Raw genomic sequence first — 19,328 nt, 5'->3', positions numbered from 1 at the left:
GTCTAGAGTATACTTAGGAATGAAAGAGCCTGCACTCCCAATATGTTAAAGAATTGGGACCTACTGGTTCCCAGCTCCTAAGTAAGGATAGTTCCCTTCTTGCCACCTACCATGGAGTTCTTATCCCAGTAAAGTTTTGTTTATAAATTCTGAAGTTGGGGGGGGGGGAGTCTTAAACAAAACACTTTAGGACATTTTCAAAGAAATGGGGAAGTAGTATAGCGCACCTCTAGGTCCCAATGCTAAACTTAAACAAATGTTATCTCAGGACCAATCTTGTTTCCACCATATCCACACACAGTCTCGCCAGAGATTATTTGAAAGGTTCTCCTTGGAACCCTATTTCATCTATGAATAATTCAGTACATAATTCCTAAAGATAAGGCTTGTTTGTGTTGCTTTAAAAAGATAACAGATGTTCAAATAAAGACACTAAGCAGGGAGAGCGTACACAGTATTGGCTAGCCATTTATCTTTTACACAATAAATCGTAAACAATAATGGATTCATGTCAGTCTACAGATGCCCAGACTCACAGAATACGCACAGAGTAAACCCTAAGAGTTAAAGCACACTCTTAGCTGATCTTGATATGTTAATGTCGACCTTCTCATTGTAGCTCCTGGCAGGCCACAGGAGGCTTTGCCACTGTGAATGAAGAACCCTGGCAATCTCCCGACCCTCCCATCCTTCCAGTTTGTCTAGGAAGCTAAAACCACACCATTAAAAATCAGGGCCTGGCGCTGGGGAGAGAGAGGCACATTGGGTAAAGCGACTGTTGCGCACACATGAAGATCTGAGTTAGAGACCCAGAAACTCCATGCTAAGAAGCACTAGGAGGTGAAGGAAGATGTACTCCTGGGGTTCACTGGCCAGTTAGCCTACTCAAATCAGTGAGCTCAAGACCAGGAAGAGACTGTCAAAAAATCAAGGTAGACGACTCCTGAGGAATGGCACCACGGCTATCCTCTACATACATATGCACATACCCACAAACCAAAAAGGAAAAAAAAAAAGATAAGCACACAAAGACATACGCCCACCGCAATAAGATGAAGTCTTAAATTAAAAAATCATTGATCTTAATCATTGATCTTAAGTTTTCCCACAAAAGAACCTCAAGGCATTTTTCCATAGCTATCGGAAAAGCATGATAAACCCATCCTAATTTTGACAATAGCTCAGCATTAGGCACCGGGCACGTTTATTCGGATGAACTTGAACAATCCTCCTGAAGGGAGAACTGTAGCAGGTTCTACGATAAACCCTGGCCAGGGTCGTTCAGGATCAGAACAGCAGTTCTGTGTCCCCTCTTTGTCCCTGTGAAGCCCTGCTCTGGGTGGCACTGTCCTGGGTCTGCGGTTCAGTGCCCTATCAACAGCACCAAGGAAAGGAACTGGAGTTTGTCTTCTTGTGGCGTCAGGAGGCCTGAGTCAGGGTTTGTGAACAGCGGCTCGGGGAAGCAAGACTAAGATGTGGTGAACCAGCTACTTCTGGGAGTGACTGGGTTCTTCCCGAGAAACTGTGGAAAACGGGAGGTTAGCAAGCAGCAGCCAGCTGGTCACATGCGTCCATTACACTCTTTTATAAATAAAGTTTTATTGGAATACAGCCAGTCCCAGACTTTGCATACAGTGTGTGGCTGTTCTCACGGTGACATAACAGAGTTGAGCAGCTGGGATGGTGACTGGGAAGGTTGGGAGGTTGAAAGCTCTCAGGCCCCCAAGAGCAAGGGTTTGCCAACCTCAGACATAAACCTTAGAAGGGAAGAGAGGGAAAGCTGGATATTTATTCCCAACATTTGGGAAGCATCTGGAGATGTTAAATTCCTGGTGCTACTGAGGTATCCAGCAGGCAGGGGCTCCCAGAAAGCCCGGGCTGAGCAGAGAACACTGTGGAGATAAAAGACTGCTCCTGTACCTAGCCTACTCCCCACCCCACCCCACACCCCCAAAAAAACCAACAACAGCTGTCAGGTAGTCTTGGCTACAATGCCTGAGGGCCTTAGAAGCCTCAGAAGCCTCGTCTATAACAAAGATAATAACACCTCGTACAGACACTAGGGTAGGAATTATACCAGAAAATACACACCGGCTTTATAGCAAGTGCCTCACACAGGAGAACAAATATTATCTACTATTTTGCTAACAGTCTTCCTAAACACTAGTAATTAGGAAACACTATCATGGAGACCTATGGTCTCCATCTGAATACTTTATACAAGGGAAAAAATATATTGCCAAAGTCCTCACTCATTTTCTTAATTACAAAGTAAATAGCCTTCTGCTTGCACGCATTTGTGCCTGCAATGTGGACCCTCTCACAAATGGCCATCACTTTTTTAAGTAAAACTGATTGAGAGCTGAATCTGGTGGCACAGGGCCTTGAATCGCAGCACTTGCATTTGGAAAAGTGGGGACGGTAAAGTGGGGCTATAGCTGGTAGAAGGCGTACCTCACACATGTAAGGCCCTGGGTTCCAAACCTGCACTGACATCCCCACACAAAGCAAAATTAAAAAGCTGAGAATAGCAGTGTTATTCATAACAGTGGGAAAACAGAAACTTCTTCAGGGACAGTTAACTGATAATCAGATCAATCAATCAAATTCCACGTTAACACAACGTCATCATTCAGTGCCAAAAACTAACAGGTTAGCATTGCATGCCTTACATGGACAATCTTGAAAACGTCCTGAGAAACAAAACAAAACACAACACAACAAAACAAAAACCGCTAGGCACAGAGGCCATGTGGAGAGGATTCCCTTTATATGAAGTGTCCAGAAGAGGCAAGCATATACGGACCGCAAAGTGAGTGCCTGACTAGGGTAAAGGAAGGGAGGGAACTTCAGGGTGACAGGGTTTCATTAAGGGAAGCTAAAATGTTACGAAAATACATTGTCAAAAGTTGCACAGCCCTGGGAATGTATAATAACCAAAAGTTACTGGGTGTACTCTTAGCTGAGTGAGTTTTGTTGCCTGGGAATTAACAACTGAATAAGGAAAATCAAATTCTTTTTCTTTGCTTTTTGAGACAGAGGTTCACTGTCTAGCTTTGGCTATCCTGGAATTTGTTCTGTAGACCAGGCTGACCTCCAAGTCACAAGTGCTGAGATTAAAGGCATGAACCACCACCATCAAAAGCCCAATTCACATGTTTAACAGTTCTCATGAAGGGTCACAAAATTCTTGGGTGCTACCACTGCCCCCTAGAGGTTGTTCTGAAACACTGCACTGTTAGGTCTCTTGGCTGGTTTAGGTGGCTAGTCAGATATGCTCTACCTAGAGCCAACAACATGTTAACCACACCTCTGGGCTGCTGTGTAGTACTAGGGATGTTATTTAACCTCTCTGAGCTTCAGTTTCCTCGTCTGTAACAGAGATAGTAACAAGCAGCGTCTAGTTATTAATGCGTATGACCTGGCATTTATTGAACACGTAACAAGTCTTATTCTTTTTTGTAACTTTCGACATTTTTACAATAAGCTCACCTATGTCCTGTGTAAAGCTTCCCATGTTTCGATATATGAACGTACCTGTGACACCAATACATTTCCATTACACCTCAAATTGTAATCCTCCCCTCTCTCTAGGCAACCACTGCGCTGTTCTTGCCACTGATGGGACGTGGCATTTTCTAGAGCTTTATATCTTTATATCTTTATATGGAATTATGTACTGTATACTTCTTTTGGGAAGGTCTACACTGCCACACTCAGCAGAATGATCCTGGGATCACCCCCAAACCAGACAGACAGACAGACACACACACACACAAATATATAAACACACAAACACTACACATACGGACACAAACACACTACATACACATTCACACTCTAACTACATACATCCACATGCACATAAACACTATACACACAGCTATACAAACATACATGTACACACACAGACACACACACACACAAACACTAAACACACACAGGTAAAAACACAAACACTACATACATAGACACAAACACACACAAATATATAAACACACAAACATTATACATACAGACACACTGTACACAAACACTATATACACAGATATAAACACACACAAAAGTATAATGATTTTATTTGTCACAGAGCATTCTCTTCACCATTCATGAGCGTCCGGGTTGTCTTCAGGTTCTAAGTGACTTTCCAGTTCCTGTAAGACCTTGTGTGAACACAGACTTTCATTTCTTCTGCGTTCATAGCAAAGAGCCAAGACTTACGGCTTTCTGGGAATTTTGCAAAGCCCAGCGAAGGGCATGGCTTCTGTCCACCGGTAGAGAGAACTGGTGTCAGCACTGACTGGACTCCATGCCCACCTTACCGCTCCCCCAGACACCACTGTCACCCTATCTGCTTGACCTCAGCACCTACATTCAACTTCCTCTTCCTGCAACAGACACCTCTAATTCTTTTCCTTTGACTCCTACTGACCTTTCCATACCCTGGCCATGGTCTTAGCCTCTCTCTGAGACAGGATAAAATCAGTCATTTCCTGTGTAGACAAATTAAAGACATTGTTTCAATAGTCACATGATACAAGCTTCCGAGCCTTTCTTCCCTCCTATGACTGTTTGGATAACCATCAAGATACAGAGGTAAGAAAAACAATGTAACTGCGATTAAAACACCAGAGGTGATTGCTTCCATTGATGTCTACTTTGATACTGAAACTAGTATACTCTTTAAAATGGCCAGAGTACAAGCAAAATATTGACTCTCATCTCAGTTATACATGCTATAAGACAATAGTTTTGTGTATTATCAACACTCAAACATCTGTGTGTTCAAATGAATCACAGCTAACTTTTATTTTGAATGTGACTCCAAACTAAAATTTTTCTCAATTCATCTATTTTAAAATTACTAACCCAGAGTAGGGCCTGGTGGTATAAGCCAACTATCCCAGAGACTGGAGCAGCAAATCCCAGACTGAGCAAGGAAGTGAAAACCCATCTCAAAATAAAAGCAAAGAAATAGATGAGAGTGTAATTCAATGGTAGATGGTTTGCCTAGTATGTGCAAGGTCCTAGGTTCAAGCCTCAAAACAGCAAAAACAAGCTCTATAAAGAGATAAAAAAAATCTAGCCATTATCTGTTCATTAGATTATATAAAAAAGATTTAATATGATTCAGGTGTGGTGAAAGAAAGAAAGAAAGAAAGAAAGAAAGAAAGAAAGAAAGAAAGAAAGAGAGAGAGAACGAGAGAACGAGAGAAAGAAAGAAAGAAAGAAAGAAAGAAAGAAAGAAAGAAAGAAAGAAAGAAAGAAAGAAAGAAAGAAAGAAAGAAAGAATATCTCTCACAGCTGGGCAGTGGTGGCACACACCATTAACTCCAGCACAGGCAGAGGAAGGCCAATCTCTGAGTTCAAGACTAGCCTAGTCTACAGAGCTAGTTCCAGAACATCCAGGGATACACAAAGAAATCCTGTCTCAAGAAAACAGAACAAAACAAAACAAAATGTCTGTTATTTCAGAAGTATATAAAATGGAAGTGCTGCCCTTTTAGATATGCATAGAACATTGATTTTAGCCATAACAGCTTCCTACAGGACTCCTATATGTCCTACATAAACACACAGCACATAAGGCTTGGTTTAATGTAGAAATTCTGTGGAGGGGTTATTTAGTAGAACAAAGCATATGGGACCATTAAAAAACTCATGTATAGCATCTTCTACAGGCAGAAACCCAAGTGAAGATTCACAGTGCCAAGGAGGTTACAGAGGTGTCCTCAAGTTCTTGGGAGGTCACTGTGGGTACTGACAGATCTGAGGTCCTACTTTTGGAACTATCTCAGTTACTGAGTCAGGTTCAGCCACCTGATAACCACAAGTGCAATGACCTAATCTCATTTAAGTCCATCATTCATTTATTGCTGAGCACAGCCTCCAGGGCACCAGAGTCAGCCACCCACCAACACAACAAAGAAAATGAGCAGGTGGCCACCGGGAACTAACTTTTCAGGCAGTCAGGTGATGGCAGGTTAGGTCTAGAAGTTTACTTAAGCAGAAACTACCCAGAAAAAAAAATACATTTGGATAATTTCCTAGCAGAACTCTTCACATAGTTTATTCTGTGAAGGATTTCTGTGTAGGATGCTGTTCTCTTGGGTCACTAACATCTGACAAAGATAAAGCACAGTGGATACTTCCCTTCTATCAGAACCTATCTTGGCTTCCCCATAAATTGATAGACAGGGTCCCACCTTGATCAGTCTCAGACAGGTAATACCCAGGGCTTCTTAATATCACACACACGAAGCACCAGCATTGAGAGCCAGTGTGCTCCCTGCTTGTGGGACATCTGTGATTCCCTCTGAGTTACCAATCATCCCCACAACGGCACCTGGGCAAGCCTTGAGACTCTAACCAGCCATTTTATTCCCAAGTAAAAACACCAGAGCGCTCGCTTCATATACAAAGGGCAAGCATACCGTAACTGCTACGTCTAGCCCTGTATGACTCAAGAGATAATTCTTATCCAAGAAGCATCTAATAGACATGTGGATGAACTGTTACCAACGTATCATAATGGTTCTTTTTAGAATGGAATAGGACTAGGAATTGTGGACTCAACATTTCCTAATTTTTATGCCCGTCTGAGTTGATGGAAATCTTTATTCTAAGCAGTCCCCATAGTTCAAGTTTGTGAGGTCATTCAGTCTTAAATGGCTGTTCTAAAACAGGTGGAGGCCTGCCCGGTCCATTGATAAGTGCGAGGACTCACTTTCAGCAGCTCTCTAGCCACAGATGGATGCCTGAACTCATCTCACCCATCAGATATTCCTGTCTGAGGCTGCTACTCTCCCAGGGTAATGTCAAGTCACAGGGTTAATGAGAGCTGAAACACAAGAAGGGCCATGGAGCTGTAGCTAATGCCCAGCAGCTGCAGTGCCAGGGCAGCGGTGTCTGATAGCAAAGCCAGGGTGGTGCCCTTGCCAGGGTATCCCTGTGATGTAACCACGTCTGTGGTTTCTCCTGCCTGATGCCGACCCTTCATGGCTTGGTCAGACCGGCTTTGCACACGTCATGGTGACTCTGTGAAAAACCCTAGGATTCTTCTAAATGATTCTCTTTTCTACCTTTGTTGGTTAGTGTTGGTTTTTGGAGCTAAAGAATTTTTACATACAATTTGTTCATTCATTCATTCATTCATTCACTCATACAAGGAAGTTATGTGTTAACTGTTATGTGTTAAGGACAGTTCTAAGTGTGTGGGTCATTCAGGGAGCAAGATGGAAATCCCTCTCTTGAAGATTACAGTCTACTGAAGCCTATGATTTTCCTTGCAAATTTATGCAAGAGAGGCTTTCTGGGAAAGTGGCATGCAAGCTTAGAAATGGCAAGTTAAGTTAAAGGTAGCCAAACAGGGAGGGTACTGAGCGGTCTAGGTCACAGGAACAAAGGGAATCTGGGATGCTCTAGAACTAAGAGAGGCCATGGAATGTTATAGACTAGAGAAAGAGGATGACGTGGGCCTAGGATAAGGGGATATGAGATGTAAGCAACTGGGAGAGGTAGGGCAACTGGCAAAATGAGACTCAGAAGGCCGAGAAAATCTTACTAAGTCTCCATGGCTTGTTCTCTGAAGGGCAGAGCTATGCTAGACCATAAGTGGAGAGGGCAGCAGAAGGGCACATCACCAGATCTGCGGCAATGATGGTCATGCCTGGAGCTGGCTGCCTTAGACCTGGGGAAGACAAGGGTGGAAATGTGGAGACTGTTAAGGAACTTGCCCAAAAAGTCTAGATAAGAAATACAGTGTTGGGAGCTGGAGAGAGGGATCCGGGGGTTAAGAGCATTGACTGCTCTTCCAGGAGACCAGGGTTCAATTTCTAGCACCCATGTGGCAGTTTACAACTGTCTGTAACTCTAGTTCCAGGGGACCTAACACCTCCACATAGACATATGTGCAGATAAAACACTAATGTTCAAAAAATAAAAAATTAAACTAAATTAAAAAAAAAAAGAAATACAGTGTGGGGTTAGAGTGAAGTAAGGGAACTTTCCCAGTCTTTTCTTCTGCACTATAGCAGAGGTCACAACAGAACATAAGAGAGAGGCAGCTTGGGGCCTCAGAACAAAGACTCTTGGCTATCGTCAACTCAGAGCACACAGGCCCCGGAGCAGCAACTAGAGGATCCTTGTGCTAACCACTGAGCTTCGGGGTTCATTTATTTCTGCGGCACAGTTGAGTCTATATGAGGATGAGAGGGAGAAATGTCCATGTGACAGGACCCTGGGGAAGTAGCACAGGTGACCCCCTCTTACCCTGAACTCCTCCCCACAGAAACTGCAAGTTACCCTGGGTCAGACTGCCCTCTGCTCGCCAGGTTCTGTCCTACAGAAAGGAAACCCGTCTTCTGCGCCCTCGTCTCCCTTTTCTTGATACAGACTTCCTGACCAGTTAGCAAGCAAAGAAAACATTCCTCTTCCCCCGTCCCTCTCTGCCCCGCCCTGCTGTGGCCTTTGGCTTTCTCTCTCTCTCTCTCTCTCTCTCTCTCTAGTTTCCACTCTGGTTCTTGGACACAGCTCTGGCTAGCCTTGTTCTCAGTCCTGACCTATCCCTGTGACAGGCAGCCTGGACTAGCCTCTGAACATCCTACACTAGTGTCGTCCAAACCCATCCTGACTCATCCTGTATGTCTGACCTTGCTCCTGGACAGACAGCTGCCTAGCCAGCTGACATTTCTAGATTCCAGCAGTCTGGATTCTCATCTAACCACAGGCCAGCCCTGCAGCCCCAGTACACAGAACCACAACGCATGGTGTACCCACAGCCGACATTGCCTGTCCAGTGGTTCTATCCATTGGATCCAGAGGTCAAAACCAACTGGTCTTCTGAGTGTCTTCATTTACACAGAACACATGCAGTACAGGGGGCCTTGCTGGCTTTCAGTATGCTCTGTGTGCCCCACTTGCCAGGCTTCTGAGACATTTTTGGCCCTGCGTCAAAGATCAGGACTGGTCATGTGTGGTCTGTTGAAACATAGTTTTTCAAGACTAATAAGCCTACACAGAAACTCAAAGTCAAATAATAAATTGTGTCTAAAGAGCTGGAGAGATGGCTCAACAGTTAAGAGTACATACTCTTCCTCCAGAGGTCAAGGGTTCAGTACCAAGTACCCATGTTAGGTTGGGTGACTCACAACTGCCAGTAACTCTAGCTGGGCAGGGTGGGGTAGGGTAGGGATCTGATGCCCTTTTCTGGCCTCTGAAAGTACACACATACATAAATAATAAATAACTAAACAGGTTAAAAGAAAATCCCTCAAAAGACTATGACATGTCTCTTGGCTTAGACCCAGTTCTCAGAGACTTGGCAGACCTCACAGACAAGCCACCCCAGTGAAGCATGGTAAGGCAGCCTCCCATGGTGTAATCCACACAGATGCCAAGATCATGCCAATCTTGTCTTCAGAGTGCTCACCATTCACCATGCTGGGCATGGTCACAGCTTGCTGGATGTAGGGCAGATGCCAAATACTCAGCACAGATCTTCTCTTTTGTCCTTATAGTCTATCTAATGGAATCTGTGGTGCCCTCAGTTTACTGATGGTTAAACTTACATTTTAAATGTCTTTCTAGCTGCCAAGGAACACAGCCACAGCAAGAAAGATCTGTGGGTTTTTTAGGCATCGTGGCAAGGTCTGGAATCCCAGAAGGTAGGAGGGGGAACAGGAAGATATGGAGTTCAAAGTTACCCTTACTATACAACAAGGTCAAGGATAGCCAGAGTTACAAGAGTCCTTGTCTTACATAAACACACCACACACACACATACACCACACACACAAACACACACCACACACATACACACACACACTCCACATACACACAAGCACACACAAACACACACACACACCACACATACAAACACACACCACACACACCCATACTCCACATACACACAAGCACAAACACACACATACACATATGCCACACACACAAACACACACCACACACCCCCACAACACACTCCACACACACACACAAATACACACCCCCACACACAAACACATACACACACATACTCCACACAAACACATACACACATACTCCACACACACAAATACACACACACTCCACACACACATCCCCACACATACACACCACACACAAACACACACCACACACATCCACACACACACACACACACACACACACACACACACACACACACACATCAAGGGCTGGGGAGATGGCTTGGCATCTATAGACTCTTGTCCCCAAGCCTGAGAACCTAAGCTTGATCCCCAGGCCACATAGTAGGAAGAGAGAACAGACTCAGGTGAAGCTGTCCTCTGACCTCCACACTCACTATGGCTGCTGAGATCCCCCAACACAAACAAATAAATAAAAAATCTAGGTTTGTCCAGCTCCAGAGTCTACACAGACACACACACACACACACAGACACACACACAGACAGACACACACATACATTTTACCATTTTGCTCTTTATGTATGTTTATATAGGAAAACATGTACACAATATCTGTATATATATATGAATATGAAGATTGTATATATGTATATTTATATGTGTGTGTTTATAAATATATATGTATTGTGTGTGTGTATATATATATATATAAGCACAATATGTGTATATTTGTGTGTAATGAAAGGAATGAGTGGGGGGGGTTGTTTGGTTTTTTTTTTTTTTTTTTTTTTTTTTGGTCTTAGGTTAGAAGTCAGGTGCCATATCCCACTTTAAGCAAATGGTATCACATCTAAGATAATATGATACTCTAGAAATGTCTAGAATGATTTTAAAACTACATTGTATGTGAAAACCATTTACATGGAATTGGTGCACTCAGGGTGATATAGTGGTAGACTGGAAGCCATTTAAAATTGTTTTGGGGCCTGGAGAGATGCCAAATGGTTAAAGGCACCTGTTGCTCTTACAGCAGACCTGAGTTAGACTCCCAGCACTTCCATGGTAGCCCTCTTCTGGTCACAGATGGCTCAGCACACGTACAGTACAGTGACATACATGTGGGCAAAACATAGGTATATGTAAAATAAAAAATAAATTAAAACAATAAAGAAGAATTGCTCTGTGAAAGCCATATATGGTGGCACATACCTTTAACCATAGCTTTAATCATAGCCTTGGGAGGCAGAGGCAGATGGATCTCTGTAAGTTTGAGGCCTGACTGGGCTACCTAATAAGTTCCAGGCTACATAGACCCCAAAGAGAAGGAGGAGGAAGAGGAGGAGGAGGAGGAGGAGGAATAGAAGAAGCAGAAGGAACAGGAAGAATAGGACAGAAGGAGAGGAGAAAGAGGAGGAGGAAGAAGAGGAGGACGACAAGGACAAAGACGAGGATGAGGACAATGACAATGACGGTGAAGATGGGGGAAGGGAAGAAGGGGGCACCAGAAAGAAACTAAGCTGTTCGGAGAATCAGATCCTGGAGTGTAGCTCCAGTTTTGCAATTCCCAGCACCTCATGTTTCTGAGAGGAAGATTGGAGTGGGGGGGCTTCGAGACAGGGTTTCTCTGTGTAGCCCTGGCTGTCCTGGAACTCACTTTGTAGACCAGGCTGGCCTCGAACTCAGAAATCCGTCTGCCTCTGCCTCCCAAGTGCTGGGATTAAAGGCGTGCGCAACCACGCCCGAGAGGAAGATTTTAACGTCTTCTCAGGGTCGTTCTTACTCCCAAATCACACAACCCAGGAAAATTAAATGTCACACTGAATTCCCTCTTGCAATAATATCTAGATTACTAAAGTGGAGTAATACTGGGTTCTAAGTGGCAATGAATTTATACTTTTCAATTTAAATGCCTTTTCTACCTGAAATCTTGATAATATCCTATGTTTCCCCAAGAATCAAGAGAAAGAAAAAAAAAAAAACAGTCTAATTTATAATGAACTCCCGACCGGTGTATATATTAAAAGCAAAAATTATTCGACTTTGTTGGTGGTGATTCCTAATTTCCTGCGTGAATTAGAAGTAAATGAAGTTGTGGCTTTTGTTGGAGTTTAGTGGGGTACAGCGCACCAGGAAAGCCATGAGGGATGGAGAACAGAGGCTATTTCTGTAAAGGGCAACCCTAAAGGGGCTCGCTGAGGAGCCATCCTTCAGCAGTGCCTGCGAGTTGGATTTCAGAGGCTCCACTAACGACCTGGGTTGTTTACTCTGGCCACCGCTCACACATGCGCTCACACATGCGATCTTAGGCTGCCCCTGGGGGAAACAGTGACGGAGGAGATCGAGGTTTTCCCAGATGATTCCGGTTCCACCAACCAAAATTCACGGGAGAAGAAAAATACAGCAGAGACTCCAAATAGGAGGCTTTAAATCCAACTCATCATCTGAGACTTTCTTCCTCAGTCCTGCTGGGTTAGCATCACAAGGCAGAGTCATAATCGGAAGAATGAGAGTTAAAGGCTCCTTCGCTTCATAAAAGGATAGGTTTGTAAAAACGGATGGAATGAAGGGGGTGAAAAGATCAGGGGATTACATGCTTGGCGTTTTTTGTAGTTAGGGATTTTAAAGGGAACGGGAAATAAAACACACAAGAAACTACCGGGTGAATGGCATAAATTGGACAAAAAATTAATGATGAGCAATGCTTTTATACTTTTCTTCCAGCATTGATAATGTACGGGGGGGGGGGGGGTCTATTAGACAAGCACTCTGCCACTGACCAAAGGCCCCAACCCTGTTCTTACTTTTTACTCTAAACAAGAATCTCACCCAGTTATCCAGGCTGCCTTTGAACTCACTCTGTAGTCTAGGCTTGCCCTGAACTTTTCCTTCCTCCCACCTCAGCACCCTGTAGCTAGGGATGCAGGCCTGCATCACCAGGCTCAGCAGCATCATTATCTGTATATAAACATAACCTCTGAAAGATCTCAGTTTGTGTAGTGTGTAGTGTAGGTCTGACAAGTTCAAGGCTCTAAGTTAGATTTCTAGCACAGCCCTGAATGTGTGTCACACACACACACACACACACACACACACACACACACACACACACACCAATGATTACGATGACAAAAGAATACATTTAAGTTTAAGGAAATGCAGATGTAACTGAGTCCCAACTATCTATCTATCTATCTATCTATCTATCTATATATATATATATATATATATATATATATATATAAAATTTTTTCAGTTCTTACCTAATCCATCAAAGTATATGGCATTTACTATTTCATTTTATTTCAAGTTAGATATAAGTCTAATCAATGTCTTTATTAAGATTTCCTGAGTGGCAGAACTAAGCACATAGACCCAACACACAAGGCAACTGAACGTGCCGAGCTTGTGAACAGGTACTCTGTGAGGACAGACACAGAGGTTCCTCCTCTTACAGTGGGGTCATAGCCTTAAACCCATCATAAATCCAAAGCCTGGGAAGCGCCTATGTAGAAATAGTTAATGGATAGCACCCTACACAGCCTCGTGATCCTGCAGCTAACTGAGCTGTGGCTAGGGGTCATTAGTCTATCCCATCGTCAGCACAAAGCAAGGAGCAAACTTAGAATAACAGCAGAGGCTTTGAAACCTCTATGACGCTTCCAGTGACATGCCCTCTCCAACAAGACCACACCTCCTAGCCTCTCCAAACAGTGCCACCAAATGGAGCCGAAGTACTCAAAGGCTGGAGGCTGAGGGACAAGTCGCCACACCACTTCCTTTCCTGGAAGAGAAGTAACTTTCTAAATAACACATGAGTTCACCCTCTGCTCACCCAGGGCTCTAGATGGGTGGAGCCGTGCAGCATGTATGCAGATACACAGAGCTGTGCAGTGTGTAATTCCCACTTGCGTTCATCTGCCTTGTATTATTTTAAGTTTACCCAAGTTGCTGCAGAATCGTAGTTTATTCACTATAGTTGGTATTTTATATTCCCTCTAGTTCACAAGAAATCCACTCAACTGCCGATGGTCATATATATTGCTCACAGCCTTTTGCTATTATAAAGCATGCTTTTACAGACTTTACATTCATGTCTGCTGACATTAATGGGCATGATACAGACTTAGGAAATTCTGGATCACAGGGTGTATCAGCCAGCGCTCTGTCACTATCATAAGATACCTGAGACAAGCTTCTTTATATAGAGAAGGAGGTTTATTTAGTTCAGGATTTTGAAAGTTCAAGGGCATGGCAGCTGTGTCCACTCAGTTCTGGGAGCCACCCCCACCCCTACCCCCCAGCTAAAGACCTATCATAAAGGTGTGTGTGTGTGTGTGTGTGTGTGTGTGTATAAGAATAAAAGAACACTGGGTTGGATCCCCAGTATCACAAAACCAAAACCATCAAAAAGTCTAAAGAGACACAAGACTGAGTGTGGTTTTCCATTGAACCTACTTTCGTGACTTTTTGTGCACCAACCAAAAGGAATTGTGATAGGAACAGGTGTTTCTGAAATCACAGTTCTGAAGCCTTTCAGATAGGACCAAACCACTTCAAAGAATTCTGCCTGTGCTTTGTAGGAGCCTAGATTTCAAAAAGTTGCCTGGGGGGTTGGAGGGATGGCTCAGTGATTAAGAACTTTTGCTACTCTGGCTTAGGATCCATGTTCAGTTCCCAGCACCCTTTACAACCATCAGTGACTCCAATTCCAGAGGACACAGTGCCCTCTTCAGGCTTCTGTGGGTACTGCAAGCATGTTAAAAAAACAAAAAACAAAAAACTATAGTTGGCCTTTTCTCCCACCCCACCACACAAGGCTGTGGCGCACGATTAAAGAATGTCCCGGGTTCCATTGGGGAAAGTCCTCTTGAGGAATGTCATCCGGCACACAGACGCTCACAATAAGATTCAGGAGGAGTCTGACATGTGGAAAATCAGAGAACTAGAGAAGCAGATGGAGAATGCTTACCAGGGGACCAGAAGGAACACAGTGCCCAGCAGCTAAAGTCAGATGAGCTGATGGTTGATGAGTGGATGAGTGATGGTTTTGATGAAGAAAGTCAGAGAGATTACTGGAGGTCAAAGAATGAAATTTCTGGGGCCCTGGAAGATGATTTTCTTAAGGCTAAGTCCTGGAACAAGAAGCTATATGATTATGAATCCAATATACCAGACAGATGGGGTCACAGTGGTTATAAAGAGTTGTATCCTGAAGAGTTTGAAACAGACAGTAGTGATCAGCAAGACATTACCAATGGGGGAAAAATCTCCCCAGGTAAAATCATCTGCCCATGAATCTCGAAAACATAAGAAGTCAAAGAAATCCCAGAAGAGGAAGCAGGGAAAAAAACAAAACAAAACAAAGCAAACAAACAAACAAACAAACAAAAAAAAAACGGTCACACACACACACAAACAGAGGAAAAACAAAAAGGAAGCTACGGACATAACAGCAGATTCCTCAAGTGAGTTCTCAGAGGAAACTCGAGCTTTTAGTAGTAGGAAAAGGAAGCAACCACACAAGAGCAAGAAAAAAATCCAGGAAAAAAATCCAGTCTCCTAAAATCACTTTCCCTTTAGGGGGAGAAAATGGTTCTTCTCAGTCAGATGCTCCCGAATCTAGCAGTTCTGAGGACATCGAGGAAAGAGACACTAAGAAAACCAAACGGAAAAAGAAAGAGAAGAGTGTCCATGTCCCCGTGCTTGACCCTGAGGTACAGGAGAGGGCAAGCAAGCGCAGGAACTGGAAGGTGGCTGCGGACGCCAGGTCTGCTGAGAGCTCAGAGGATGGCTAAGTGGGAGAGCGGCAGTCTTGCTTCCCACTGACTCCTGCAGCACAGGCAGCCCATCGTCTGAGGTCAGAGTTGTCCTGCCCCAGACACCTTTTTTCCTATTTTGGCTTGTTAATCTCCATCCCCTTTTGTTAATAGGGAATCTGGTATTTTGTTAAGGTTTCTTGAAAAAAATTATTTTTTTCAATTAATCACTTAGGGTAGAATACCTATGCAGCAAATTAAAGAACCCAGAAAGCTGAACTCAGTAATGACCTGGGCACACCAATTGCAATGTTGGATTTGGTGGAATCAAGAGTCCAGGATGGAGGAGGAAGACTGAAGTAGTGCTAAAGAGAATGGTTTGACAAGGAGACCTTGCTCTTTATACAGGAGGCATACTGCCTTCAGCTTTGGGGCTTTGGTTCTTCTGCAGTTGGGCCCTATAGGCATCTAGTTTACTGAGTGAGGAAATAGTTAAAAGAACAACCTTTTCCCTTCATGGTAATCTCTGCAGATGACTGCTAAGGAACCTAGGGTTTTCAGCCTAATCTCCCTGCTGGCCAGGGTCTACAGCCTCATTTAGCATAACCCAAACAACAGTAACTGGATAGTAAATGTTTTTTCTAGTTCCATTGCTGTATACTGCCTAAATGGGCTTGCATTTGAAATTGTTTAGTTGTCCTATCTATCAAATGGAAAGAATTAGGAAGTAGTTATGTTGTCAATGATGCTTTCAAAGAGATTCAGGGCATCAGCCATCTAAATGTCTGGGTATTATTATTATTTATTTATTTATTTATTTATTTTGCTGAGTTGGGGATTGAACCGAAGGCCTTGCATATACTAGGCAAGTGCTCTACCATTGAGCCACACCCCCAGTCCTGTTGTTTTCCTTGTTCATTTCTAATTTTATTAATGGATTTTAGATTTCCCCTGAAACCAGTTGAATCAATTCCAAAATGAAACACACTTCTCAGGGACATACCCACTTCCCAGTCTGACTTTGTGTTTTGATTACCAACAATATATTATTTCCCCCTGCTATATACTGTGATCCTGATATTAAAAGAAACCAAAATACCACTGGAAAGTGGCTGGTAGAACAGTTGGCTTTTTATTAAGAGGAAAGATAAAGTGACATTGTCAGGATTCTTGTTTTTGAGATTGTCACTTTGGTACTGAGTGAATGCTCGAAAACTCAAGACTGTGGGTCATGGTTCTGCCACTAATTGATTGAGTTCTAGAGCAGGCTAATTAACCTCCCTGGCATTACTTTTTTGCATGTATAATACAAAGATACTTCATGGTTAGCATGACATACACCAGCAATAGAATATGACAATGCTGACATCCCATGAAGTGGCATTTTATAGTAATAACTAAATTTGTGCTCTTTGTGAAACATATTTCTAATAAAATGCTTGTTCTTAAAATAAAAAAAAAACTATAGTTTTTTTAAAGTATGAAAGAAAAAAATTGTCTGTCTACAATAATTATAACAGGGTAGGAAGTGAAGGCAGTGACCACAGGCCCCAACCACTAAAGTCAAACAGCATCTGTTTCTACAACAGAAAACACTGGAGTCACTCAGGGTTGGATTTCTTACACTTTAGTGACATTTTGGCTTCTGACTGAGAAGCACACCATATTCTGGACTAGAGCAGCCAGACGTCAGCTCCTGTCTCAGAAAGAACCCTGAAGAAAACTGGCACAGGGTGGCTGTTTATTGTGTGCCGACAAGCTACAGATTCATGAGCCACAGTTTCAGAAGTATACACACTTTAAGGGCTGGCAGTCTCACTGCAGTGAGCAAGACAGAGTGAGAGCCAGGCAGGCTGCATAAGATGCAAAACAGAGCCAGGACCTTGCCACGGGACCCTACAGAAGCAGACCCAGCAATCATGCAGGAAAGGAAAACAGCCCATTGTGCTCACTGCATGGACTTTGAGGTCAAGAGGCAAAACAAAGCACCTAGGGTAAGTCATTTATCAAAAGCTTACAAAACAAAATGCTACAGTCTGCTTGAATCTCTTTGGGGTATGATCACAATTACCTTGCTGGAAACATTTTTAAAAAGCAATACTGAGAGTTAAGCATGGCTCCTGGTGATGGCGGCACACACCTTTAATCCCAGCACTTGGGAGGCAGAGGCAGGTGGCTCCAGAAGTTCGAGGCCAGCCTGGTCTACAGAGTGAGTTTAAGACAGCCAGGTCTACACAGAGAAACCTGTCTCAAGAAAAAAAAAAGCAAGCAAACAAACAAAAAGTTGGCATGTGGTGCACACTATTATCCTACCTCTAAGCTGGCTGAGGCAGGGGATTGCAGGTTGCAGGCCAATTTGAAACACAAAGTGAAACATGGGGACTTGGGGAGGTGGAATAGTGGTAAGAACACTTACTCTGCAAGCATGTATGAGGGGCTGAGGCTGACTCTCCAGGACCCACACAAAAAAGGTGGCGTAGCTGCAGATGTTTGTACTGAACCCCAGAACTGGAGAGCGGAGACAGGGGATCCCAAGAGCTCCTGGTACAGTAAGAGACCGTGTGTTAAGGAGACACGAGTACAGTATGATAAAGGAAGATGCCTGTTATCTTGCTCTGACCTCTGAATGCATGTGCACAGGCACACACACCTACAAGGTCACAAGCATGCACCTTCCTCAATCCACGGGTGCAAATACACACACACACACACACACACACACACACACACACACAGTACACGCATACTCAAAACAAAACAAACATGATAAAAACGTGTATAGTAATTCTACTGGGCTTTCAGAGATAATTATATTAATTTTAAGGTTTTACTAACACAAGCCATCTTTTTTTTTTTTTTTTTTTTTTTGTAATTGAAGATACTAGAACTGGCTTTATTCCCATTGTACAACTGGGAAAAAAATTGAGTCATAGAGCGGCTAGGACTTTCTCCCAGGTTCGTAAACTAGTATGTGGCTGCATGCATGTTGAGGACAGCCATAGGAAGAGGAAATACTGACCTGGATTTTGATCTAACGATATTGTAAAAGTTCACCTGCCGGATGAAAGCATAAAGGTTTGTATTTTAGCAGTTCAGCTTCCTCCGCACCACGCACTTCCACAAAATTATATTTCATTTGCATAATGGCATAATGATTTGTTTCTAACATGAAAAACTCATTCACTGTGTCTGAAGCAAAAGAATGGGCTACTTTTGCTCTCACAAAAATAGCATCCAGTTAAGCAAAAGTCTGTGGTGCCTCCCGAGGGAATGGTGGAATTGGGCTCCCAAGAAAGCAGGGTCGAGGAGCAGTAAACAAGGCCAGGGATGTGGCTTGCTCTGCAGAGAGCCTGAATAAACCGGAACTGGTGGTAGAAGTTTATAACCCCAGCCCTCAGGAGGTGGAGGCAAGCAAATCAGAAGTTCAAGGTCATCGTGACTGCATATCAAATTTAGGGCCAGAATAGAAAGCCTTTACCTTAAAATATAAAAGCAGTAGATAGAAAAGACTGCTTCAAAACAGCTTAAAGGAGGCTGGGCGGTGGTCGCGCACGCCTTTAATCCCAGCACTTGGGAGGCACAGGCAGGCAGATTTCTGAGTTCAAGGCCAGCCTGGTCTACAGAGTGAGTTCCAGGACAGCCAGGGCTAAACAGAGAAACCCTGTCATGAAAAAAAAAACAAAAA

At 43.4% G+C, this 19,328-nt stretch overlaps 1 protein-coding gene and 1 pseudogene across 7 annotated transcripts in view; one reads left to right on the top strand and one right to left on the bottom strand.

Moving 5' to 3' along the window:
* The window catches only part of Tbc1d1 (TBC1 domain family, member 1), a 195,182-nt gene that overhangs the window by 145,773 nt on the left and 30,081 nt on the right, over window positions 1-19,328 (bottom strand). The window lies entirely within an intron of this gene.
* On the top strand, window positions 14,678-17,096 carry Gm15824 (predicted gene 15824; annotated as a pseudogene).

This window comes from Mus musculus, chromosome 5 (genome assembly GCF_000001635.26).
Source record: "Mus musculus strain C57BL/6J chromosome 5, GRCm38.p6 C57BL/6J".
NCBI lineage: Eukaryota > Metazoa > Chordata > Mammalia > Rodentia > Muridae > Mus > Mus musculus.
Note: the sequence above shows the minus strand (reverse complement) of the source record. Positions and strands in the feature narration are given on the sequence as shown.